The sequence below is a fragment of the Mesocricetus auratus genome, unplaced genomic scaffold (genome assembly GCF_017639785.1).
Source record: "Mesocricetus auratus isolate SY011 unplaced genomic scaffold, BCM_Maur_2.0 Super-Scaffold_100019, whole genome shotgun sequence".
NCBI classification, from domain to species: Eukaryota; Metazoa; Chordata; class Mammalia; order Rodentia; family Cricetidae; genus Mesocricetus; species Mesocricetus auratus.
The window spans coordinates 39294301-39321616 of record NW_024429200.1 but is presented as its reverse complement, the minus strand read 5'-3'; the positions used below and the strand labels follow the sequence as shown (position 1 = coordinate 39321616).

The following is a 27316-nucleotide window of genomic DNA, read 5'->3' as shown; positions in this document are numbered from 1 at the left end:
CCATTGAACCTCCCTGTCCTCAGACTTATCCCAAGGCTATAATAATGTTTTACTATTTATATAGATATTTATATTTTCAAGGCACTTTACAACTATTCCTTTGTTAGGGCAAATAGCATGGAGTAGAACAAGGTGAGTGTGATTAAATGGGTGTGACAGATGAGAAAACAGTGAAAGTGCCAAACTGGACTTTCCACAGAAAGTGGGAGTCTAGAGAACCTCTGGGTCCAGAACTTAGTTTCCCTCTCAAAAACAAAACAAACAGAGCAAGCAAGCAAACATTGGGCCTGTTCTTACTTGTTGCAAAGTTTTTTTTCTTCATTTTCATCGTGTATCAGCAGGTCTTATCTAAAAGGTACTTCACATAAATAATCATCAAATTTGAAATTGTGTTGAAATAGTTGCTGAGAAAAGATACTATTTTCTGTCTATTATTTAGCCAAGTATAGTGATATTGATTAATAGTCAGACAAAAGTAATAGTACTGACATTTATCAAATGAATCCTACAACTCCATTTAGTGGGGCTGGTTGTTCTGGGGTAATGCATAACCTTCACATTGTCTTCCAAGTTGTTAACTGTAAAATAGTGAACAAACACATGTACAGAGGAAAAAGAATCGCATATAAAATACAATATGCACTTGTCTTCAGAGATATACATCTTCATCAAAAATAACTTTTCTTGTCAAAGTTCTATCCCCATACTTATCAATGCTGAATTGATTTGAAAGTAGATTTTCTCCTTTTATCTTGAAGGTTGTGATTTGGAGCAATGTGACAATAAATTATTTAAGGTTATTTTCTTTATACTCTTGGAGCAAACAAATCTCCCAAAATTTTTCTGTTCCTAGTCAGCATCTCAGGAATGTAATGTTATTTTATCCCAGTGGGGATGACAGTTTTTTGACCTTATTTATGGCTGACAGTTTTATGCTTTTGACTCACACAATCACTCTCTCACCATGATACCATTTACATTTCCTGAGAAAGGTTGAGATAATTTACTATTTCTGGTCAATTTTTTTACTCTTAGTGATGCAAAGAATCAGACTCAGGACTCCTGTTAGTGTCAATCCTACTGAACCATAATGTAGAAATCAGGACTTGTGGAAAGAGCATCTGCACTCTTTGATTTCAAACTCTGACAGTATTCACATATATCTAGATACTCAAGTATTGGCTCACACAGCAGGAAGGAATTTAGAAATTTGAGCAGAATACCCAAAACAAAAATTATCTATTTTTTAAGCCAATTGGTTATCTGGATCAAGAATGAAGCTGAGTGATGGCTTTTGCCTCTATATGTAGTCCTAAAATGGCAATGGAAGTTACAAAAAATGAGCCCTTGGCAAGTTTACCCCAGGTAGGCAATATGAGTCTGACCTAGGCAGTCAGACTTTCCATTTGCTATGGTACTTTTTAAATACAAGGTGGGAATGAAACTGAGCATCTGGAGGTCATTCTAGCTACTCTTCCACCTCCTAAGCAGCACCCCATATTGCGCAGAAGTTTAAATATTCCTGTGATTTTGTTACTATCACTTCAATCACTGTCACAAACTCACAAAGGAGTTTTTCAACAGTTGAACCACTTCCTCTATCCAGGCATCTCAGAAATACAGCATCCACTGAAATGTCTGATTTAGGCAACTCCTTGGAAAATTTAATCTTCATCTTCCAACAGAGCTCAAAATAGGATAAATTTCTAACATTCTCAATCCATTCCCTTTTGAAATATCTTGGGGAAATCTGAGAGTGTAAGGGTCAAGTCTACATCTGAGTTTAATTATAGGACACTGTATTGGGATACCTCAGGGATTTTCTTCCTTCAAGTTACAACATATGTTATTCTTGAAGGTGGAAGGGCTATTTTCTGCATCCACATCACAGAAAGCCCATGCTCTTGTAGCATTTGAAACTTTGGTGTTTTCATTGAGGTTGGACTACTAGAGAAATTGATTAGAGAGACTTTTTAAATGGTAAAATAATTGACAAATGGCTGACTCAAACCAAACCTTCAAAGGCAATGAGATACTAATTTGTTTTTTTTTATGAGAAGAGTACCAAATATTTATTCATAGTCAAGAGTATAACTTCAAACAACTGAGTCCAGTGTGTCTGGCAATAATGATTCCAATCATAAATTACTGACCTCATCTAAGCAATGTTCACCCTTCTGATTAATTTTAAATCTGTGGAAAAGTACTATGCTTGCTACTGGAGAATAAAAGTTATCATCAATCTCACACATCTGCAAATACAGTACACTACAATAAAGTTCTTCCTGGAAGATACAGTGCCAGCTGTTGCAATAATAACACAAATAATAGTAACAAGAAACTTTTTGATTTACTTATTAAAATTTTGTTATGATACACTTACGGATTTGATCATGAACTTCATATTATGCTACATAAAATCATTCACTAATACATTAAAATTTATGCATTAATATAGTAAAGTATTTATATGTAACATAATTGGAAAACTGACATGTTACATAGTATTTTATATGAAATCTGTTGATTCTAGCTTTATTTCAAAATTGTGACAAATACTGTGATATAAAATTTATTTGACTTACAATTCCTGATCACTGTACATTATTATAGGAAGTCCAGGGTAGAACTTAAAGTGTCACTTCCATAGTATAGATTAAAGAAAATGTTATTGATTTTTTTCATTCTTTCTTGCCCACTCCCAGCTATCATTTTTCCTGTCTTATAATGTCTGGGAATCCCTGCCTAGGGTTAGGGTTAGGGTTAGTGCCACATAAAGTGGGGATACATCTTTCAATATTAATTAATAATCAAGGCAGACCACTAAATTGCTTGTTCACCTGATCTAGTTTAATTTGTTCAGTTTTTAAATGGATACATGGTAATTCAATTTTCTATCTCTAAAATATTGAAGAAAATAAATTTCAATCCATGGAAACAGATGGAAATCCACAGATACAAGGATAAGCAAGACAGGTACATAATTTACATATATATGCACATATTTATTCTGTAGAAGAGGAAGGCATGAGCCATAGATGCTGATCCCTTCTTGCAGTCAGCTCTATGGGCAGCTTAGTGACTTGATTGCTTAACCCTGTTTTTGTTAGTTACCTATTTCAATCTACAAGGTGTTGATCACTAAAGCTGACTTCAAGCAGAGTTATAATCTCATTCTGACCCAAACAGTCAGTCTTTGCTCTTGCCATGATTTTTTTAATGCAAGATGGAAATGAAACACAATCTAGAGGTCATTCTTGTTTCTCTTACAACTTCAACACCACAGCATACTGTGCTGAAGTTTAAGTATGCCTGTTCATTTCTTGCCCTTGGATAGCTTTAGGATAGAGGCTAATGGGATAGATTTCTTCGAAAATACATAGTACACTACATGGCAATTGGATTTAACTCAATAAACTACTTAAATAGAAACTGGTTTTAATTATATTCTTGCAATAACTGAGAGCTAATTATTCAGAGACAACTTCATACTTATAATCCCATCAGATCATAGACAAATACTTTAATGCCAAAGCATCCTGTTGATATTAATCTTGTATAATTAGCTGAGACTTGAAATTACTTGGTTCCACCTATTTCCATCTGTGCTGGTAGAGGAAATCCATTTGTTCAGTTCTTACTTAGAAGTAGAGAATTATTCTGTAGTTTTCCAAAGGTAGAAAACCTTCATTGATAACTTGAAATTAGTCTGTAGGGTAGATTTCTTTTTTTTTTTTTAATTATGAAGCTGTTGGCCTTGCTTGTTTCTTACTGGCTAGCTCTGACTTAAGTATTTATCCCATAATTGTTACATCTTGACTTCTTGTGTTTCTCCTACCCAGATCCTAATGGACTCCTAGTCCCACCTATCTTGCTTCCCTATTGGGCCATCAGTGCTTTATTAACATATAAACAGGTCTTCACCCATTATCTCCTCTTTTCTGTCTAAACAAAAAGAAAGGTCTTAACTTTAACATAATCAAATTATATATAACAGAACAGTTATCAAGTAAGAACACAGTTACAACATTTTGTCTATCAACATTCAGCAAGATTTAAAGAAAATGTCATCTATCCCATCCTTGTGAGTCCAAAGTCCTATATGTAGCTTGTCTCTTATCATAACTAAGGAAAACTATAATTATGTTAAGAGAAGCATTTTCTTTGACAGAAGCCTTCCTGCCAGCCTGGTTCCAGAGCCGCATCAGTCCCAAATAAACACACAGGAAGCTATATTAATTATGAAGCTGTTGGCCTTGCTTGTTTCTTACTGGCTAGCTCTGACTTAAGTAATTACCCCATAGTTGTTAATCTAAGTATTTCTCTTACCAGAGATAGTTCCGGGCTTCCTACCCCATGGCGTTACATCTCGACTCCTGTGTTTCTCCTTTCCAGAGTCCTCCTGGACTCCTAGTCCCACCTATCTAGATTCCTATTGGCTCAACAGTGCTTTATTGACATAAGACTTCCCCAACATATAATTATAATTATCTGCCTTCAACTTTATCAAAGACCACAGAAGGATAATATATAAACACTAGGATTGACAAAGACATCTTGCTGCCTGGGCAGTCACCTGAAGTTTCTCTGTAATGTTGGTGCATCCATCTTCAGCCCATAGGCCACAGTGTGTCCAGAAGATTTCTCAGCAAAGCAGGAAATTTCAAACTGTCCATTTGCATTGGCAGTCTTTCATTCATTTTCTTGTGTCCTGCAGCAAGTCTCGTAGACTCTTCATGAATCAGGAACCCTGAAGGACTATTTGAGTTCAGCAGTCACTTTCCTGTGGGTCCTGCATGTCCAGTTTATTCAGCAACAGTCAAGCAGTCCAGGCAAGAGCAGTTTCTTGCCCAAATGGCCAATCTTGCCATGTTGAAAGTAAACTCTATAACAAGTTTCTTTGATGCCCATCTTCCTCTAAGACGTAATTGGTGCTGCCAGGAGCAGACATTTCTCATTGTCAAGAAAAACCCTAAACCATTTTAAATGCCATTTTCTGAAGGTCTTTGAAAGGTTTGAAGACTGTCTATCTACCTCAAATATATTTCTGTATATCTAGTAAGCCAAACTAACCTAAATATAAGTTCTGACTATTATAGGTAACTATCTATAGTCTATATTCAATTATGCATTACATTTTAAAATATCAGTATAAGCACAATACTTAATCAAGAGGAGAAATATACATATCACAAAATTGACCTTGAATTTGTATCAATAAATGAAAAACCATACTTATAACATGTATTCATTTCCATACCATAATCCCCTTTTTCCTTTAAAAAGAGATTGGTTGTGATCATTAACCAATTATAACCAACCCCATTTAAATTAAAACAAAGATTTATAAACAAGATGGAAATTAGGACATCGCTCATTCCAAACTGCTTCATGCTGGAAGGGGACACTGTTCATTCCATGGGGATCATGATAACACTCAGAAACCTGTATAATCCTTATTTTCGTGGTCTGTAAAGCTGCATCATCTTATCTGTTTTAGATGTTGAATCACTTGAGCCATTGCTTCCGGGTGTCTTGGTTCATCAAACCACAAAAGCCTGGAAGGAATTCTCAGCTTTTCATTTTTTGTAGAAACATAAACAAAAACTCCTTTCCCAAGTAACATATCCTTATAATTAAATTTTGAAGTCAAGGCATTTTCAAAAGATATAAGTGGAATTAATTCAGCAGCATTCATAACCAAGTGATTCCTGAGCAATCAAAAAACTGAGAAACACAATAGTATACAGTATCCAGACTTTCTGTGTATTTTCCATCTTTACATGGCTTATTTATTTATCTATTATTATTACTCTATTTCTTTTACTTTTATTTCTTTATTTATTTCTCTGAGACAGGGTTTCCCTGGAAATCTGCCTGCCTCTGCCTCTGCAGCAAATCCTACTGGCTTGTGCCACCACAGCCAGCTTCTCTATTTATTTACCACTATGTTGTTTCTTTTTCTGTCTCAATTCTATGTATAATTTTAAACACACTGTAAACCTTTAGAGGTTTTTCTTCATGCAAGTCTGACTTTACTGTAAATCTTTGTGTTTTTCTGGCCACGTGTCTTGCCTGTTAAAACTGCAGCTGTTTAAACTGCAGTTTTTCCAAGATGGCGGGCCTAAGTGTGATTCCAGCTCACTGTCTCAGTCTATGTTGACATCCAGCAAAAGCCGCCGGCTTGCAGATGTGGTCATTGCCACTTCCAGCTGTATGGATACACCTTTCAATCGTTAGCAGAGTCTCTTAAAAGAACCTTACTGTTTTTTTTTGTTGTTGTTGTTTTTTGCTTATGCTGAGACAGGAAGACTCCTTTAGGCAAGCCGTGTGAGTCTGCTTGTTGCTAGCAAATCAGAGTCCAACTGAGAAAAATGCTGCTACCAAGAACCCATGCTTTTCTCTGTTCTTTTGTTTCTAAAACTCCTTTAAAGCTTTTGTCATTCTGCCTGGAAATTCAATCCCGCTCCTGACAACCATTATGTAAAGAGAAGACTTTTCCTTGCCAGCAGTTTTGGTTTATCCCCCTGCCAGTCTCCTGGGCTCTGCTGCCTTGTAGTTCCCAAATAACACACAAGATGCTGTATTAATTATGAAGCTGTTGGCCTTGCATGTTTCTTACTGGCTAGCTCTGACTTAAGTATGTATCCCATAATTGAAATCTAAGTATTTCTCTTACCGAGAAGTTTCCGGGCTTCTTATTCCTACAGTGGTTACATCTTGACTTCCTCTGTAGGTTAGATTTCTATTCTTATTGGTTGAGTGAGTTATTGGCATATCAGCAGGTCATGCAGATAGATATTAATATAATGCCATTTCTTTTATGTCATTGCATAAAAGTGCTCAAGATTTGATCTTTGAGAGTTGTCTTAGAAGGCTTCTGTGTCTATGCACCATACATCCTGCATGTCTCAGGCTATACTCCTTTTAACTGTTTAGTAATGCAAGGATCTTCAGCAGGCTTCTCACGTAAATTTCCTTCCAGAATAACAAGCATGTATCCAAAGATCCTGAATAGTTTCTATCACTCCATTTGAGACCAAAACTGGAGTCAGGTATGGCAGTATACATTTCTAATCCAGCACTTGGATTGGTGAAGCTGAAACAGAGGGATCATGTATTCAAGGCCAGGAAAAAGCTAATGTTGTTTTTCTATTGAGACATTTCTCAAATAAGAGTGGGGTGGGAAAAGAAGGAAAGGAAATAGAGATAAAATCATTGAGCAAAAATTCACACACACATGTAATTGCATATATGCATATATTATGATCTGCTAAGTAAACCATGTAAAGTATATGTTATCTGCTTTCTTATACTTATAGCGAGTGCTATTCCATTCACTCATAATGGAAAAACTCTACAGTCATTTTTCATACATCACAAAATAGAAATGACATTTTGTTTCATGAAACATATTTGATATTCAAAAGGTAGAGAGCACTTTTTGAAATCACATCCAGGCAAATGAGTGTTCTCATGACCATTTTCATCTTTAATCAAGATTATTTTTAGTTCCCTGTCATCATGAAATGAAGTCCTTGATGGAACTTCCTGATTTATGTGAGGAAAAGTGAAGATTAATTCTAGGGTTGTTGTATGACTGATGATTCACAATGGAAAATACTTTGAAATTTTGAATAATCAGGAAACAGCCAAGAACTGCAAATCATTGTAATGTCTGCTGCAAACATTTCATCATTTAAAGTTGCCATTTTCATGTTTATACTTTTGAGGAAGATTAATCACTCCCAACCAATCATCAGGATAATCAATTTTATAGGGAAATTAAACAGCCTTGTTAAACATCTCAGTCTTTGTTGAGAGTAACATAAAGATAAAGAAAGAATTACCTACAGAATTATGGATTCATTGTGTTCCTCTGATATCATTTATCAAAATCCTAAACCCCACAATCTAATGATACTTAGAAGTGACCATTGAAATAGTATTAGGTTACTAAGGTGAAGGTCAGATTGACAGGATTAATGTCCTTGTACAAGAGATCACAGAGAGCTACCTACTGGCACCCATAGGAGGATACAAGATGTCAGACTGCAGTCGGAAGGTACTCAGGATGGCCACATGGACATGCTGATCTTTTATTTGTAGAAGATTGATTTATGAGTGAGTACATACCATGTTTGTCTTTTTGTGACTGGGTTACCTCACTCAGGATGGTTTCTTCTAGTGCCATCCATTTGCCTGCAAATTTCAAGATTCCATTGGTTTTTTTTTTCTGCTCAGCAGTACTCCATTGTGTAAATGTACCACATTTTCTGTATCCACTCTTCAGTTGAGTGGCATCTAGGTTGCTTCCAGGTTCATCAGGAGAATGCCAGCCTACTATCCCACTGCCAGAGAGCCTGGGAAACAGGGAGGACCCTAAGAGAGATATACATGGTACCCTAAAGAAGGAGAATGAGACAGGATCTCATGAGCAGATTGGGAACATGGTGGGAGGGGAGAGGGAGTTGGGAAAAAGAGAGGGGGAGAAAAAGAAGGGAGAGGAGGACATGGAGGAGCAGGAAGGTTGAGTTGAGGGAAGAACAGATAACAGGATGAGAGATACCATAATAGAAGGAGTCATCATAAGTTTGAGGAGAGATCTGGCACTAGTGTGATTTCCAGAGATCTACAAGTGTGACACCAACTGGCAAACTAACAATAGTGGAGAGGCTACTTTAAAAGCTGTTCCCAATAATGAGATTGACAACTACTTTACATGCCATCCTAGAGCCTTCATCCAGTGGTTGACAGAAGCAGAGGCAGACACTCACAGGTAAACACTGAACTGAACTCCTGGACCCAGGCTGCTAAAACCCACAAAAAGAGCTGACCTGAACAAGGGGAGCCCATGGACCCCATAATGATGGCTGAGAGGCCAGCATAAGACTCATCCTGAAACCACGAATATGGGTGTTAGTGAGGAGGCCAAGGCAATCTCTGGATCATTGCTTACCATGGCATACAAATGAACTTTGGGAGCCCACTCCACATGGAGGGATGCTCTCTCATCTTGGACACACAGGGGAAGGGCCTAGGCTCTACCCTGGATAAAATGACAGACTCTAGATATCTCCTATGGTAGGCCTCACCCTCCATAGGGAGCAAAGTAGGGAGTGGCTGGAGTGTTGGGGGGATTGTAGTGAGGCAGAGGAGGAGGGGAGAGAGAGGGAGCTGGGATTGGCACGTGAAGCAAGCTTGTTTCTTATTTAAATTTAAAAAGAAGAAAGAAAACAAGATAGATTTTATTTTTTATCTTTAACATAAATTTCATATGCTTAAAGGACAGCTATGAAGTGGAATCAATATGTCAGTGTGGATCTCAGAAATATAGAAGAGCATGCATACATTCTATATTTCATGCATGTGAGAGTATTTATTGGAAACTATAGCAGGAATTGAGTAGTTAAATTTCAGTTACCCAGAGGAAGGCTATAGTCAGCAGAGATAGTATACATATATATAGTGATTAATTCTGAGCCCAGGAAGGTTACTGTTGTTTAATGGGTGCCTCTGCTTCTTCAATATTTGACTATTGTAATACAAGGAAGTGACTGGCTAGATGATCCAGCTACTGAAGGAACTTACTGTCAAGCTTTACCTCAGGGACCCATGTGGTGAAAGGAACAAACTGACTTCCTTCAGTTGTTCTCTGGCCTCCACACTCATATGTAGCACACATGTGTATGCATAGATACATAAATGAATATGTGCAATAAAATTATTTTAAAAATCACAGCAAGCCAGCCTGATCTATAGAGTGAGTTCCAGAATTGCCAGGACTATACAGAGAAACCCTGCCTTGAAAAAGTATAATAATAATCATAATCACAATCATAATTTATAGCAATAGTTATATATTCCCAGTTATAGTTTTCCTTGAGTCATGTAATTAATGATTTCAGTGTCTATGTGGTCATTCTTATGCTTTCTGTAAAAAAGTAGCATTAGCAGGAGAAAATTGTTTGAATACTTTTACTTATGCCTTTAAGTGTTAGTATGAATATTTTGAACAAACATTTTATGTCTATAAACTAAACTTAGAAGTAAATAATTTTAAATATTTCTATGTATGGTGTATGAATATGTGTGCCCTACATATGTAGGTACATGTGTGCAGGGTCATCCCTTCAAGTAGAGCGGGGGAAGGGCTGGCCCAGCCAGCCTCTTCCCAGGGGCTGAGCAGGATGGTGAGTGTCCCTGACTCAGACCTTCCCCCCATTAGTTACCAGGGAGAAAAAAACCACACTGAGTCTGGAGTCTGTCAAAGCAGGATCTCTATTTATTCCAACATGCAGGAACTTATATAGGAATGAGGTAGGGGATGGGAATCTTGGGATAGGGTAAGGTGACATGGGGAGTTAAGGGCCAATAGTATTCCACCAAGCAGGAAGGTAGCTAGGCAGGGGGCAATCTTGCATCAGATCTGGCTGAGTCACCCCCACGTGGAGGTTACAGGTTAGAGACAGGTCACTAAATTCTAGTCAGGCTCATAAGGTTACACTGGGCCTCACATCTGAGCCCAAACTCAAGTCAGGCTCAGGAGATTACACTGGGCCTAGCATCCAAGCCTTTCTTAGGCCCAACATCTCCCCCTCTTGTTTTTGTACGAAATCATGGCCTCTGTCTTAGGTGGTCCCCCATTGGGAACTTTACCTGTCCCTGAGTACCATGTATCCAGCTCGTTGAAGGACTATTCTATGACCTATCTTAGGATGTCCCAGTCTATCTGAGAAGTTGCCTGTCACTGGTCAGGTGGAGGGCAGAGGAGGGATGCTTGTATGAGGACTGCCAGTCACAAGGAGCCTGGCTCCTGAGTAGTGAGCCTATGATAATGAACTTTGACCTAATGAAGTTGTACTTCCTCTACCTGTTGGCGAACAAATTGCATGACCTTATTAATCATGCAGGGCCCGATAGTGAGGATAGGGAGGAGGAGGAGGAGATGCCCAAGCAGGGGAAGGAGATAGGATAAGAAGCCATTTTAAGCCAGTCCACAGCAGGTTTTCCCTGAGGTCCTGCCGTTTCCTCTCCAAGTTCTCCTAAAGCCTTTTGATCTTGTCCTGAATGATTCCTGATCTTTTGGCGTTAAAAACAACACTTTTCCTGTAAAAACAAGCACATGACTCCCTTTTCAGCTGTTAATAAGTCTAATCCCCTTCGGTTCTGTAAGACTACATTAGCCAGGGAATCAAGCTGCTTTTGGAGATCAAAAATAGTACTAGACACGGCCTTTATGTCACTAACCAATTGGGCAGAGAGCGGTCTGTGGAGCTCAAATGCCGTGCCTAGCCCTGCAGCCCCAGTGGCCATACCTGCAGATATTCCCAAGCCAGCAAGTAAAAGAATCATCTGTATGGCCCTCTTCAGTCTCCTGTCAATGTAATCAAAAGAGAGCACAGGAAGAGCCTCATCCCTGGGAATAATATCCACATCAGGAATCAAGGTGTCTGGGGCACAAAGGCCTGTTCACTTGGGAGGCAGGAAGTCATATGCCATCCCACCTCCACAAAGACCATTCCAGAAGGTGGGCAGCATTGATCATTAGATTTGGTTGTATTTGAATTACAGAAAAATGGATCAATGTAGCCCACATCTATTCTGGATTTATCAGTAGTCGGCAGGGTCCAAATGCAAGCCCCAGAAAGTGACATTGGGAGGAGCTTGACACGGATGGGAAATGTGGCCAAGCAATCTTTTATAGAAGCAGAGGCATCTGTAATTGTATCATTAGAGACCACTGCAAGCAGCCGAGGAGGTCCAGATTGGAGGCAAAGCCTGCAATCGTCTGCAAGGGAGGGAGTCGTTTGAGTTAGTAAGGCAAAGACCATTTGTAGAATCGACTCAGTCTGGGGATCAAGTGCTAGCTCACCCCAATTTTCAGGGAGAGCAACAGGGTGATAGTTGAGCTCTGGGTACTGGGCCAAAACATGTTGTTCTATCTTTTTATGAACTTCTTGTTCCCTAACCTGATCTTGAGCACCCCCACCATCTGAATAACCAATAGGGGGGCAAGTTCCCAGGAAACAGTTTCACCTGGGGCTCCAAAGCAAGAGGCAGAGGCACTCCCTCCATCTCTTACAATCCAATCACTCTCACCTCCAGAGAGCACTCTATTTCAGACCCCAGTCCAGTAAGTCTTTTTAGTGGAACTACTGGTGCACATTTGGGAAATGCCATAGCAGGCCATATGCATTGTCAGATAGAAAGCAGTGCAAGGACAAGGTCCTGGCTTCCCATCAACCTGGAGGATAATCTTGGGCTTCTTTATGCATATCCACATACTGGAATTTGAAAAAAGGGAATTTGATGTGTCAATCATATTGACTGCTATCTTGGTATCACAATCTACCTGTTGTATGACCCATCCACTAAAGGGAGATACTGAGTGTGTTCCACCCTGGCAACCACAGGGTTTCCCCATCAGGCGAGCCAGGATAACTTTGGCATCATGTGGGTTTCCAAATCCTACATCACTGGGCAGGATGAGCATCATCGATACCAGGAAGAGCAGCATCACCCACATCTTCATTTGTTCCTGGAGGGGAAACAGAGACACATTTCTCAGGGGTGGAACATTCCCTGGAGAAGTGATGGTCATTGTCCCCTTGTTGGGACAAATATTTTAGGTCTCTCACTGGTACCCAAATGGGTATTTTTCATTTTGAGGGAAGACACATCCAAATCCTCTCCCTGCTGAGAGGAGGGGGTCTGGTGCTTTCCAGACCCCTGTCAATGGGTCCCTCCATTTGACCCAAACAAAACTGTAAGTAACCGATGAGGACCAATGTTATTGAAATGGAGACAGGTATTTATCTTATTTAGAAAAATTTAAACTATTTAGGGTGAATAATGCCCTTCTTAATTGATCATGGGGGTATAGATTCCTGCTTTTTTTTTGTAATTGAGATTTGAGAACTTGATTATACCTTTCCACAACTGCTTGGCCCCGAGGATTGTGTGGGATGCCTTGGAGTTTGAGATGCTCCAAGTCTTAAGGAAGTTACAAAGCATGGGCCATTATCTGTCCTAATCTGATCAGGCAAACCAAGGGTGGCAAAGCATTGAAGCATATGGCTAATAGCATGTTTAGCACCTCCCCCCGAGAAAAATATACTTTAAATTTTCAAATGGATATGGAGAATAATGAGTAACATCAATTTGCCAAAGATTATTAGGACGAAGCCCTCGAGGGTTGCTTCCACTAGTTTGGAGGGGGTTGGCATCTGAAGGAAAGGCTGGCAGGACTTAGAAGTTTGGACAATCTTTTTAAGGTCCTTGACTGGCACAAGTGGATATTTAACACCCCTCCAATTAACATGGGTCAGTGAAAAGTGCAGGCATTATGCTGGCCTGCCCTGTTACCTGGCAAGATGCACTCAGGCAACACTCTGGCCAGCCCAGAGTTCTGTGAGAACCACGAAGGTTCAAAGGACCCCTTTAAAGGACTGACCCCTGCCTGCTTACACTCTCTTTTACTCTCGTCTTTCTCTTGATCTCATCTTCTCTCTCTGTCTCTCTCTCTCCTCTCTCTGTCTCTGTCTCTGTCTCTCTGTCTCTGTCTATCTCTCTCTCATATATCTTATCTCTCTCTCAGCTCTGTACAGGTCGGTTACCTCTCAGCCCCCTTTTCCTCCCTGTCTACCAATAAACTCCACATGGGATCATTGAGTCACGGTTTGTGTCTGGTTACTGGATGAACCTAGACATTTTAACAACATTGGTTCCCTGACTGGGAACCTAGACATTTTAACAACAGTCAGTAGGTAGAAGCATGTAGCTTCTGTAACAGTATTACACTGAGGCATAGAAGTCAATTTATCAGCCAAATTATTTCCTTCAGAAAGAAATCCTGGCAAATTTTGATGACTCCTGAGATGTTGAAGAAAAATGGGGTTAGTTCATTCTTTCAGTAGGGAGCAGCCTTGAATCATTAAAGGTGATATAGGATTGGAGTCCAGCTTAATATGGGCCTCAACTAGGTTGGGTAACAAATTAACAACATAAAGTCTGTCAGAGAATAAGTTAAATGACTCTTGAATAGTGTCTAACACAAGAACAACAGCACACAGTTCCTTAAATTACGCTGACCCCCCTCAACTTAATGGGAGACTTACTTTATGGGCACTGGCTCTTTACCATGGTCTAAGGGAGGATAAATGACTAAAGAAGCCCCCAGGCTTCCCCCATAAGTAAACACAGTAAGAAAGCCAAGGTAGGGTTGAGGTAAAAAAAAATCTGGGGGGCTTCCACTTTAATCTAAAGAAGGAGCTCATCCATTTGTGAGGACCATAATAAAAATCAACTTTACCCAGAAACCCCTCAAGAGCCATAGCAATCCTGCTATTGTTTCTCTGAAGCCAGGTGACATCTGTTGTCTTAAAGGGAGAAACAATAAGATGAGGTTCTATGCCAAACAGCCGGACAGAGGTGTCCCTGCCCTTAACAATGCAATCAGCAATCTGATTGGTTATTGAATAGGCTCGGATTCGAGGCCCAGTGTAAGCTCCTGAGCCTGGCTAGAGTTTAGCGACCTATCTCTAACCTGTAACCTCCACGAGGGGGTGACTCAGCCAGATCTGATGCAAGACTGCCCCCTGCCTATCAACCTGCCTACTTGGTGGAATACTATTGACCCTTAACTCATGTCACCTTACCCTATCCTAAGATTCCTGTGTGTTGGAATAAATAGAGATCCTGCTTTGACAGACTCCCGACTCAGTGTGGTTTTTTTTTCACCCTGGTAACTAATGGAGGGAGGGTCTGTGTCAGCGATACTCACCATGCTGCTCAGCCCTTGGGAAGAGGCTGGCTGGACTGGCCCTTCCCCAGCTCTACCTGCAGGGAGGACCCTGCAGAGATGGTGCCTCATGTGAGGAACGGAAGTATGCTGACTGGCCAATTGTTCTGCGGGTGAGTGTACCTCCATGAATTATGGGGCAGTCTTTGTCCAAATCTAACCCTACCCTAGAAATTTTTTACGGGTCCTACTTAAAAGTAGAGGTCTCAATCTTTCTGGTAACTAGGCTCTCCAGGCCTGGGGCTGTTTGCTCAAGATTGCTCCCTGGCTGGGATACTTGGGATACGGTTTTAGGAGAGCTCAGATGGAAAAGGGGACCCTCCCAATAGTGTCTGCCTTAAAGGGTTGCTTCCCCCCTCAGCCCCCTAGGGAGAGAGGGAGGCACCAATCCAGAAAGGGACAAAAGTAGTTAAAGAAACTCAGGAAAAACCAAAGCTAAATCCTAGTCCCTCACACCTCCCTGTGTCTCTGTATTCATCCCTAGACTTCTTTTGAAAGTGCTCCTTGGCAATCTAAGGTCATGCCACTTCCAGGTCCCCCCCCAATCCTTTCTGGAACCCCCTGCACCACTGCTTTACTGCAGGGAGGATGCTTCTGGGGGAGAAATGACCAATCTTTTTCCTGTCAATGTTAACCCTGGTGGCAACCGCCCAGCTGCCTGGTACTCCTGGGAAGCACATGATATAAATGAGTTCAAAAACGCATCTCAGAGGATGGACCTAATTCCCCTGGGTGGAGACTATCCTCCAGGGCTTAGCCCAAACCCTGGATTGGAAGGACCTTGCTAGGATAGTCCTTCCCTGATCATGTTTCTGAAGTGGAGCCCATTGTTTCAGGATGAATGTCACATCCAGGCAGAATGAAATCAGAAAGCCCTCCCTGTGGTCCTAAATTAATTTTTGCATGCTTTTGGGCACCACTGACCAGTTCTCTACCAGTCTTCAACAAGCCTCTGGAATTCCCTGGGTTTTGTTATTTAAAAAAAGAAAAAAAAAGTCCAATGGCTCTTCAAGGCTTTTACATGATTTGAGGAAAATAAATGAGAGAATGATAACTTTTGGGACCCCGCAAAGGGGACTCCCCTGGATTCCAGCCATTCCCAACACCCATTATTTAGCTATTATTGATATTAAGTATTGTTTTTTCTCTATCCCATTACATCCAGCTGATGTAGAAAAATTTGCCTTTTCCATACCTTCAACAAATTTTTGCGGGCCAGAGTTAAGATTTGAATGGACCGTCCTACCCCAGGGTATGGCCAATAGCCCTCCTATTTGTCAGTATTATATGTTACATATTTTTTCTTCCTTGATTGGTCATCCTGATATATTATTCTATATTTATATGGATGATATTATTTTGGGTTGTTCTAACCCATCTGACCTCCATATTACTGCCAAATGTCTTGCCATATTAGAGGCCAATGATTTTAAGGTGGCTCCTGAAAAGATTCAGACTAGTCCTCCTTTTAAGATTTTGGGTTCCATTTTGTTTCTTAATACTGTCTCTACTGTTAAACCTCAACTTCACATTCAGGATTCTTATACCTTTCACCAGCTCCAAAAGACATTGGGGGAAATTAATTGGCTGAGGTCCTTGATTTCTATAACTACTGAGGAATTAGCTCATTTGTTAGACCCACTAAAAGGTCATGATCTCTCCTCACAGATCATTCTATCTGATGATCATTTACAGAATTCAACAGGCCATACACACAGCAACCTTAAGGAGGTATGATCCTCTCTTGCCCCTCACCCTTTACATTTTTCCTGGGGAAACGTTATTTACCGCTTTATTAGCACAAGAGGGTGAGCCCATACATTGGATTCACCTCTCGATTGGTGGTGCCCCCAAGAGTCTATTCAATAACCAATCAGATTGCTGATTGCATTGCTAAGGGCAGGGACACCTCTGTCCGGCTGTTTGGCATAGAACCTCATCTTAAAGAAATCAGGGGAAAAAACAAACAAACAATTGGAGGAAATTAATATATCCTTAAATGGGAGCCAAGAAAAAAAAACAGTTGAAGGAAATGAATAAAATAGTTCAATATCTCAAAGTGGAAATAGAAACAATAAGAACATAAAAGAGGAAATCTGGAAATGAAAAATGTAGGTATATGAGCACAAGTACAAAAGCAAGCATCACCAACAAAATACAAGAGATGGAAGAGACAATATCAGGCACTGGAGATATGACAGAATAAAGCAGACACATTAGTCAAAGAAAATGTTAACTCTAAAAATATTCATGACAAATTCCTGACAGGGACCCACAGGTAAACACTGAGCCATATACTCCTGGAATCCAGGTAGGAGGGATGAGCAAACGAGCCAAGATGGTGCTGGATAAACCCACAGAAACAGTTGATCTGACCTCCTGAAACTGAGAAGATTCTGTAAGACAAAGGACACTGTCAGCAAGACAAAAAGGCAGCCCACAAAATGGGAAAAATATTCACTAACCCCACATCTGACAGAGGGTTGATCTCCAAAATTTACAAAGAACTCAAGAATCAAGGCTCCAAAACACCAAAGAATCCAATTAAAAAGTGGGCTGCAGAACTAAATAGAGAATTTTCAATAGAGGAGTCTAAAATGGCTGAGAGGCACCTGAGAATGTGCTCAACATCCTTAGCCATCCGGGAAATGCAAATCAAAACAACTCTGAGATACCATCTCACACCTGTCAGAATGGCTAAAATCAAAAACACCAAGGACAATTTATGCTGGAGAGGATGTGGTAAAAAGGGGAACACTCCTCCATTGCTGGTGGGAGTGCCAACTGGTTTAGCCACTTTGGAAATCAGTATGGAAATTCCTCAGAAAAATGGGAATAAACCTACCACAAGACCCAGCAATTCCACTCTTAGGCATATATCCAAAAGATGCCCATTCATAAAACAAGGATGTCTGTTCCACTATGTTCATAGCAGCATCATTTGTAATAGCCAGAACTTAGAAGCAACCTAGATGCCCCTCAACTGAAGAGTGGATAGAGAAAATGTGGTACATTTACACAATGGAGTACGATTCAGCAGAAAAAAACAATGGAATCCTGAGATTTGCAGGCAAATGGATGACACTAGAAGAAACCATCCTGAGTGAGGTAACACAGTCACAAAAAGAGAAACATGGCATGTACTCTCTCATATATGGATATTAGACATAGATCTGGAGAGTGCCAGCCTACAATCCCATGGCCAGAGAGTTTGGGAAACAGAAACTTCATTCAGTGGCTGATGGAAGAAGAGGCAGACTCCCCACGGCTAAGTACTGAGCTGAATTCAAGAAAGCCAGTAACAGAGAGGGAGGACTGATGACCAAATGAGTTAAGACTGGGCTGGTTTAATCCCAGAAACAGCTGACCTGACAAAGGTTAACTGTTGATGCCTGGGAATTCAACATGGGACTGATCAAGACCCCCTGAATGGGGGTGTCAGTGAGGAGGCCTAGGTAATCTATTGAGTCTTGGGCAGTAGATCAGTATACATCCCGAGTATACACATGGACTTTGGACTCCCATCCAACAATGAGAGATGAACTCTCACCCTGAATTCTTGTGGGGAGGGTCTAGGCCCTGCCCTGGATGAAATGACAGACTATGGACACCCCCATGGAGGGCCTCATCCTCCCTGGAGAAATGAGGGGATAATGGGGAAGTTGGGGGGAGAGCACGGGAGGAGGGGAGAGGAAGGGAGTGGGACCTGGAACTGACTTGTGAACCAACCATGTTTCTAATATAAATTTAAACATAAAAATAAAAAAAGAAGAAAAGAAGCCATAAACACATAAGGGAAAAAACAAATGATCTTCATCAAATGGTGCTGGTCTAATTTGTGTATAGAAGAATGCACATAGATCCATATTTGTCCCCTTGACAAACTCAAGTCCCAGTGTATCAAAGATCTCAGCATAAAACTAGATACAAGGAACCTGACAGAAGAGAAAGTGGGAAATAACCTTAAACACATTAGCATGGGAGACAACTTCTTGAACAGAGAACTAATTGTGCAGGCACTAAAATTGACAACTAATAAATGAGTACATCATGAAACTGAAATGCTTCTATAAGGTAAAGGACACATTCAGCATGCCAAAAATGTTAACATATGGTTAATATCCAAAATATACAAGGAACTCAAGAAACTAGACATCAACAAACCAAATAATCCAATTTAAAAATAGGGTGCATATCTAAACCAAGAATTCTCAACAACAGATAACAAACAGCCAAGAAGTACCTAAAAATGATCAATATCTTAAGATATCAGGGAAATGCAAATCAAAACTACTTTGAGATTCTGTCTTATACCTTTCAGAGTCTCTAAGATCAATAACACAATTGGCAGCTCATGGTGAAGAGGATGTGGAGCAAGGGGAACACTCCTCTATTGCTGGTGGGAGTGCAAATGTGTATAGACACTTTGGAAACCAATATGATGGGTTCTCATAAAATTGGAAATCTATCTACCACAAGCTCCAACTAAGCCACTCTTGCGCATATCCCTCCAAAAATACTCCATCCTATCACAAAGACACTTGTTCACAGCAGCTTTTTTCATAATAGCTAGAAACTAGAAACAACCTAGATGTTCCTCAATAGAAGAATGCATAAAAATGTAGTGTATTTACATAATAGAGTATTACTCAGCTGTTAAAAACAATGACATAATGAAATTTATAAGACAGTGGATAGAAGTAGAAAAAAACTGATGTTGAGTGAGGCAAACCATCTCCAGAAAGACAAACAACATATGTACTCACTTATAAGTGGATATTAGCTGTTAAGTAAAGATAATCAATCACACTACAATTCGCAGACCCTAAAAGACTAAATAACAAGGAGGGCTCTGGGGTGACTGACTCATGGATCTTGCTGGGAAGGGGAAATAGAATAGATTTGCAGGTGAACTGGGTAAGAGTGAGGATGGGAGCAGGAGAGATCAGGAGGGGAAGAGAGGTGAGAGAGTACAGGGAGAGACACTGAAACTGAGAGACATTTGGGGGACAATGTAGCAACATCCTGGAAACTTTGAGTGTGGCCATAGAAAGGATTCCTAATTACGGAGGATATGGGGCCAAACTGGCCATCTTCTGTGATTGGGCAAGGCTTCCAGTGTTGGGACTGGGACACCAGTCCAGACATAATAATCTTTGATATATACTCTGTCCTGACTCCAGGATGTGCTGGGTCAATGGTGGATCAGAGCTTGTGGGAGTGGCCAACTAATGATTGGCCTAACCTGTGGCTCATACTAGGTTAAAAAAAGAAGTAAATGGAATGAGTTCTATGATGTTCTACCAAATTCATAGATCAGTGCCTAGCACTATCATCAGAGAGGCTCCCTTCCTCAGCTGATGGCAACAGAGATCCACAGCGAAACAGTACGCAGAGCTTGGTGCATTCCTCAGGAATCGCTGTAGGAGCCACAGGGTTTGAGGACAACCGCAGAACATGGCCAGCAGAATCAAAGAAGCAGGGATCATAAGGACTCACAGAGGCTGAGCAGCAATCAAGGAGCCTGCACGGGCCTGAACTAGGCATCTCCATACACATTGTTATCCTTCAGCTTGGGGTTTTCATGGGACTCCAAACAGTGCAAGTAAGGGTATCTCTGATCCTTTTTGCTGTTCTTGGGAACCTTTTCCTCCTACTGAGTTGCCACATCCACTCTGAATATGAAGGTTTGTGCCTGGTCTCATTGTTTCTTGATATGCTGTCTTAGGCTGACATACCAGAAGGCCTGCTGTTTTTGAAGGGAAAAGGAGGGAAAGTGAATCTAGGGGAGAGGGAAACTGGGGCTCAGGAACTGGGAATCACGGAGGGAGGGAAGGCTGTGGTCATGATGTGTTGTATGAGACGATAAAAATAGGAAAAATAGTTGACAGACATACAATGAATAAAACTATGATAAATTATCTTTAAAATGAAACATTATGAATGATTTTCAGAAACACATCATTAACTGAAAGGAAATCTATAAAGCAAAGCCCTTGGTATTATTCCATGTAAGTATTTTTTAAATATAAAAAGATCTCTGCTTTTAAATTTCAGGATAATGGCTATTTTTAGGGAATTGTGTTGAGTGAGAGTCCAGCGTGACTATGGGTTCCAGTTCTGTCCGTACTTTCAATTGGTGAAAAGCTCAGAAAGCTGTAGTTCTGTGTGCATTTTTCATGCATTGTTTATGAAAAGTTAGGGAACGATTTAAAAGCCCAGATGAGTGGCTTTTGCTACTTATAACATTTAATGTTTTAAATCCTAACTGTTTCCCAGAAAATAAAATGAATAAAGAGGCATGAACGTCTGGAGATGTGGGGAGCAGATTTGATGATTGGTAACTCAGGGACAGTTCTGATGATCTGAACATTCTATAGCCTTGTGAAACTTCAGTCTATGACATATTTCTAAGTTCATCTGGGGAACAGCTGCTCATGATTGTGTTCTTTCTAAAATCCAAATATTTTTTTGACTACTAAGCTCTGGGGAGAAGCTGTGACGGAAGCTGCATGGCAAACATACTTGCTTTAGTGGTGACAGTGAGCGGAAGGCAGAGTGGGAGGTGGCAGACGGGCACTGTAGGCTGGTGGCGACAGCTGCTAGGCAGAGGCATCGCCATGAGGTTAAGCTTTAAGAGAGAATGTTAACGCATTAAGTTCCAGCTTCACTGGGATGACAGGAATCTCCCTGCTGTGAGTGACATGGGACTGACTAACAAGCACTGTCCAATAAAAGCCTGTGAAATAGCCATGTGAGAGTCATTACAGAAACTCGTGTCTCAGGCTTGTATTTCCTTCTTACATGAAATATTTACAAGACTATGCAATTGTGATTTGATTCTTTATGTTATTTATGCTTTGTTGTGGTAAACATTAAATGTATTTTAAGAAATACACAACACACACACACACTCACGTAATGATGAAAAAGGCCTTCAGTAGCATTAGACCTTCAGATTGTAGCATCCTTAGGTTTCATAAACATGCATATAGATTCTGTCTACATAACAGGTCCAATTTTAGGATTTTTAATGGATTTCAGACTTGCTAATAGTATTTTTAAGAAATTATGCTCAAACAAAATCAACACACATTGTCTTTCTAATTGTAACTATGGGAGTTTATATTAGCTATAAAATACCCCAGAAATATGACTAATGTCTAAATGGATCAGTTCAAAATTAAATACAAAGACTTAGCCAGAAAAGAAAGTGTTCAAAACAATACAATTTCTAAAACTGTTGTGATTAAAACCTCAGGCAAGGATGCAAACCCATACAACCACTGTAGAAATCAATATGGTGGCTCCTCAGGAAAATGGGAATCAGTCTAACACAAGATCCAGTAATTCCCCTCTTAGGCATATACCCAAAAGTTGCACATTCATACAACAAGGACATCTGTTCCACTATGTTCATAGCAGCATTATTTGTAATAGCCAGAACCTATAAGCAACGTACATGTCTCTCAACTAAAGAGTGGATAGAGAAAATGTGGTACATTTACACAGTACTACTCAGTGGGAAAAAAATAGAATTTTGAAATTCGCAGACAAATGGATGAAACTAGAAGAAACCAACTTGGGTGGGGTAACCCCAGTCACAGAAAGACAAACATGGCATGTACTCACTCATATATGGATATTAGATATAAAGCAAAGGATCACCAGCCTACAATGCACACTGCCAGAGACGTTACAAAACAAGGAGGACCTTAAGAAAGACAAACATGGTTTCCTAGAGAAGGGGAAAAGGACAAAATCTTCTGAGCTAATTGTGATCATGGGAGGATGGGAAAGGGAGTTAGGAGAAAGAGAAGGGGAGAAGAGGAGGACAGGAGAGAGCAGGAAGATCATATGGAGTCAGGGGAAGAACAGAGCAGAGCAAGACAATAGATGCTATATTAGAGGGAGCCATCATAGGTTTAAAGAAAAATCTGGCACTAGGGCAATGTCCAGAGATCTACAAGAATGACCCCAACTAACAAGCTAAGCAATTGTGGAGAGGCTACCTTAAATGTCCTTCCCTGATTATGAGATTGATGACTACCTTATAGGCCATGCTAGAGCCTTCATCAAGTAGCTGATGGAAGCAGAAGCAGACACCCACAGCTAAACACTGAACTGAAATCCTGGATCCAGTTGCAGAGAGGGAGAAGCAATGAGCAAAGGGGTCTAGACAGGCTGGAGAAACCCACAGAAATAGCTGACCTGAGCAAATGGGGAGCTCATGGACCCCAAACTGATAGCTGGGAAACCTGCATAGGACTGATCCAGACCCCCTGAACAAGGGTGTCAGTTAGGAGGCCTGTGCAGTCTGTGGGGCCTCTGGAAGTGGATCAGTATTTATCCCTAGTATACGAATGAACTTTGGTAGCCCATGCCACATGGAGGGATACACTCTCAGACTAGACACACAGGGGAGGGCCTAGGCCCTGCTCCAAATGACATGACAGACTTTGAAGACTCCCTATGGAGGGTCTCACCCTTCCTGGGGAGCAAAAAGGGGATGGGATGGGGATGGTGCTTGACAGGGTAGGAAGGGAAGGAGAAGGAACTAGGATTGATATGTAAAACAAGCTTGTGTTTAATTTAAATTTTAAAAAGGAGAAAAAAATAAAACGTCAGTGGTAACACTCCTAGGAGGCAGAGGCAGGCTCTCCTCATGAGTTTGAAGTCAGTCTAGTCTTCAGAGTTAGTTCCAGGACATCTAAAGTCACACAAAGATTCAGTGTATAATGTATATACACATACTATTAGAGATCTGAGACTGTGGCTAAAAAATGTAAATTAAATGCAGAAAACATGCAATCAAATTTGAAAGCTGTCCTTGAGCTCAGCATAATCATTTCACACCTTGTATGCCTGAGAGAACATTTAGTAATAGCTTTCATTCAGCCTGATTCCTTTCATTGTATATTAATGCTTCATTGTCATTTTGTCCAGGCTTTCAAATAAAAATATTAAAATAAATGGTGGTATTGATTTAACCCAGTAATGAGCTGAAAGTTTTTGTGACTCTACTCCCCAGTACACACAACCAAAGAATTCAGTTTCTAATTAATATTCTCCTTATTCCATAATATTGTTGGAAATTTTAAGTGAAAAAGAACCAGTTTTTTAAGTGTTACACTGCTAATTAAATTCACTGCTTAATGTGGACACCAGAAAACCTTCACAATAAAACTTGCTTTTACTTCTACTCAGCATACAAATAGAAGCTAAAATTATTCTCTAGATCAAAGGAAATTAGGATACTACCCCCCAAACACACACACACACACACACACACACACACACACACACACACACACACACCAAAAAGAAACAGGAAATATGCATGGAAGCTTTCAAGAAGTAAGATTTTTTTCTTTTCTTCATTACCCTATGAAGAATCTAGTGAACATAAAGCAAAGAGAGGTACCCTTGATGAACCCCCAACACTAAGTCTGCCCCTGTAGGTCAAAACACTGATATAGTAACCATGCACTTAATCTCCATTCCTGACTTGATGCCATGGAGGTACTATGAACTTATCTTTTTACTATTCTTTATGTGGTCTCTGTGCTAGGCTACTTTCTGGGGATCCAAATTTCACATCCATGATGGGATTCAGTCCACAAATTTGGGCTTTCCTCGGAGCCAGGGTGGTATCATAGACAACAGGTTTCAAGCAGATACCCAACAACAATCATTTCAGATCTCTCAGTGTCAATTCTAGTTCCCATTACTTCTCATTCCAGTCAAAACCTATAGCTACATACTATAGCAATATGACAGTCAGGCTTACCCTAGAAGATTCATTCAATAAGACACCTCTAGAGACCCAGTTACCAGGAAATCAAGCACACTAAGGCTCCTTTATGTCTTGTGTGGGCTGGAATGCAGGCCCACGTTGGTGGCCTCAGCTCCTCCATTGCACCAACTCAGTGTGGTCCTTACTCATTCAAGCTGTGCTATTCTGGAATGATTCTTCCAATGGTTGTGGAGGCCCTCAGTGAAATTGCCTTCACCACTGGCCCAAGTTGGTTCAGAGAGGTTGCAGTTCTCAATGTGAGACCCACACAGTCCTGTAATGTCTGTTAAACCTGAAGACACCAAGCAAGCACTCCCATTAACTTTCTTGAAAGATAACATTTTGCTCATGATACTGTCTGCCTATCAGCTCTAATTGCCAGCACATTAAGGCTCTGAGGGCTTAAGGTCATCAGACCCCTTCCTTCCAATGCTTTCTGCTCTGATTCAACGTTCACCCACCAGACTTAGGCCAGCTGTGTTACAGCAATGAGGCCATTCCATTAGGCCCTGTAACCATATGCTTTCTTTGTCCTGGCTGGATCCTTCTGCCCTTGAACCCCAAATAAACATACAAAGATTTGTTTTAATTATAATACTGTTGGCCAAAGTCTAGGGCTTCTTATTGACTAGCTCTGTCTTAATTATTAACCCATACGTACCAATCTATGTATTTCTACATGGTCTTATCTTACTGGATAATGCCTGACTTGCATCATCTCTTCCTGGGATCACATGGTGACTCCTCTCTGCCTACACTTCCCAGAATCCTTCACATCTCCTAAACCTGCCTATCTGCCTGCCTTATTGGCCACAGTGTTTTATTAATCAATCAATAAGAGAAACATATGTACAGAAGACATCCCCATCATCTCCTCTTTTCTGTCTAAGCAAAAAGAAAAGTTTTAGCTTTACCGTAGTAAAATTGTATATAACAAAACAGTTATCAATTAAGAGCTATACCTATAATATTTAGTACACTAACATTTAGCAAGATTTAAAGAAAATATTCTATCATCCATGCTATCTTTGTGAATCTAAAGTCTTATATGTAGCTTATCTTTTACTATAACTAAGGAAAACCACAGCCATGAATATCTGTCTTCAACTCTATCAAAGACCTCAGAAGGATAATAGATAAACTCTAGAATTGACAGAGAAATCTCATTGCCTGGACAGTTAGGAAGTGTTCCTCTGTAATTTTGGAGCATCCATCTTCAGCCCATATGCCTAGAATGTCTAACAGACTTCTCAGCAAAGCAGGAAATTTCATACTGTCCCACCTGTATTGACAATTTATCAGTCATTTTTCTCTGTGTCTAGCAGACTGCTCCATGAAACAGGAACCCTGCAGGACAGAAAAATCTTGTTTTAGTAGTCATTTTCCTGTGAGTCCTGCATGTCCACCCTATACAGTATGCAGTCAAACAGTCCAGGCAAGAGGCTCCACTAAGGAAAATGCCGGTACTACCCTCTTTAAAAAAGATGGCAGCTATATGTCCAGGCATGTACTTTCCTTAATAGGAAAGAGAGCCCCACCATATTTGCTGGGAAATTATAGAAGATATTTTTCTCCTCAGTGCTGGATATTCCTCAATTCACATATAAAAAGTTTTACTGATGGGAGCCAAAGCCTAGGATAGGGGTAATAACACCTCACACCAAGAGTCTCAAAGCTGTAATATATTGAGAAAGAGGACTGCCTACTGTGGACAAATAAATTAAAAACAGAGAACCAATCTTACAGCTCCGAGAAGCTATCTGGGATCCAAGGGCAGTGGCAGTGCCAGACTCACAGGAAGAGCCAAGAAGGAGTTCACAAAACAAAGAACCTCAGTCCCCACCCATTACCACCCAGAAGGTATGTTTATACTCCTGCTGTTCCCTGAGCTCCCTCATATAAGCCAGAGAAAAAAGCCACTTGTGAGGGAGCTACTAAAAATTTGAAATACTGATTAACCACCATGGATAGGAAACTATTAATTCCAGAGACAACAGCTCACAGCCTACCCTACAAGCCCACGAAGCAATGCACCTGGGGAGAAAATTCCTACAAGAATTGTTACAAAAATATTTGACACTCCTAAGGTTGCCAACACTCACCCAGCAAACTTGGAAAGACTGTCTGCAGTATTTTCAGAATAATCCCAAGCAGGAAGCCAAGGCTCCATGCTGACACAAAACAGGGGTTCTGCCCATTTGAACATCCAGAAGTGAACTCACATCCAACACAGCAGAGGGTGTTGGGACTTTTCAAGCTGACATGTTTCCTACCTACATTGTGGATTAGTTTAGAATTTGCACACAAGATACCACGTCTAATTAAAAAAAAGCTACATAGGACTTAAAAATGGTGTTGTTCCAACATTGTAAAGAAACAGACATCTCTTAGCCAGAAACTCTGCCATATGTACTCCCCAAAATGTGATTATCATGTTTGGTTGCTCAGCTGCACTGCTCCCAACTGACCCAGGGGATCCCTGAGAGTAGGGACACATATGCCATTAGCAGTTCTTCAAAGACTTGGCAATGTTGTCCAGATAATTGCCTAATAGACACCATGTCCTCAGTTAAAGTTTTAGGTGTCAAGCCTGGAAACACTCTACCCACCCCAAGGCTGTTGAGGACCTGAGTTAGGAATGAACACCAAGTGCCAACCCCGACTAGGCTCTGAACTTGACCATCTCAGAATGACCGCAGAATGGACATGATGGATCA

General features: G+C 40.5%; 1 long non-coding RNA gene across 1 annotated transcript; it reads right to left on the bottom strand.

Moving 5' to 3' along the window:
• Window positions 1–10406: 10406 nt before the first annotated feature.
• LOC121133052 lies at window positions 10407–25924 on the bottom strand. Its single transcript, XR_005869795.1, has 3 exons — window positions 25882–25924; window positions 12356–12541; window positions 10407–11109 (listed from the first exon to the last, which is right to left on the bottom strand). It is a non-coding gene; the product is annotated as an uncharacterized LOC121133052 (long non-coding RNA).
• Between the last annotated feature and the right edge of the window lie 1392 nt (window positions 25925–27316).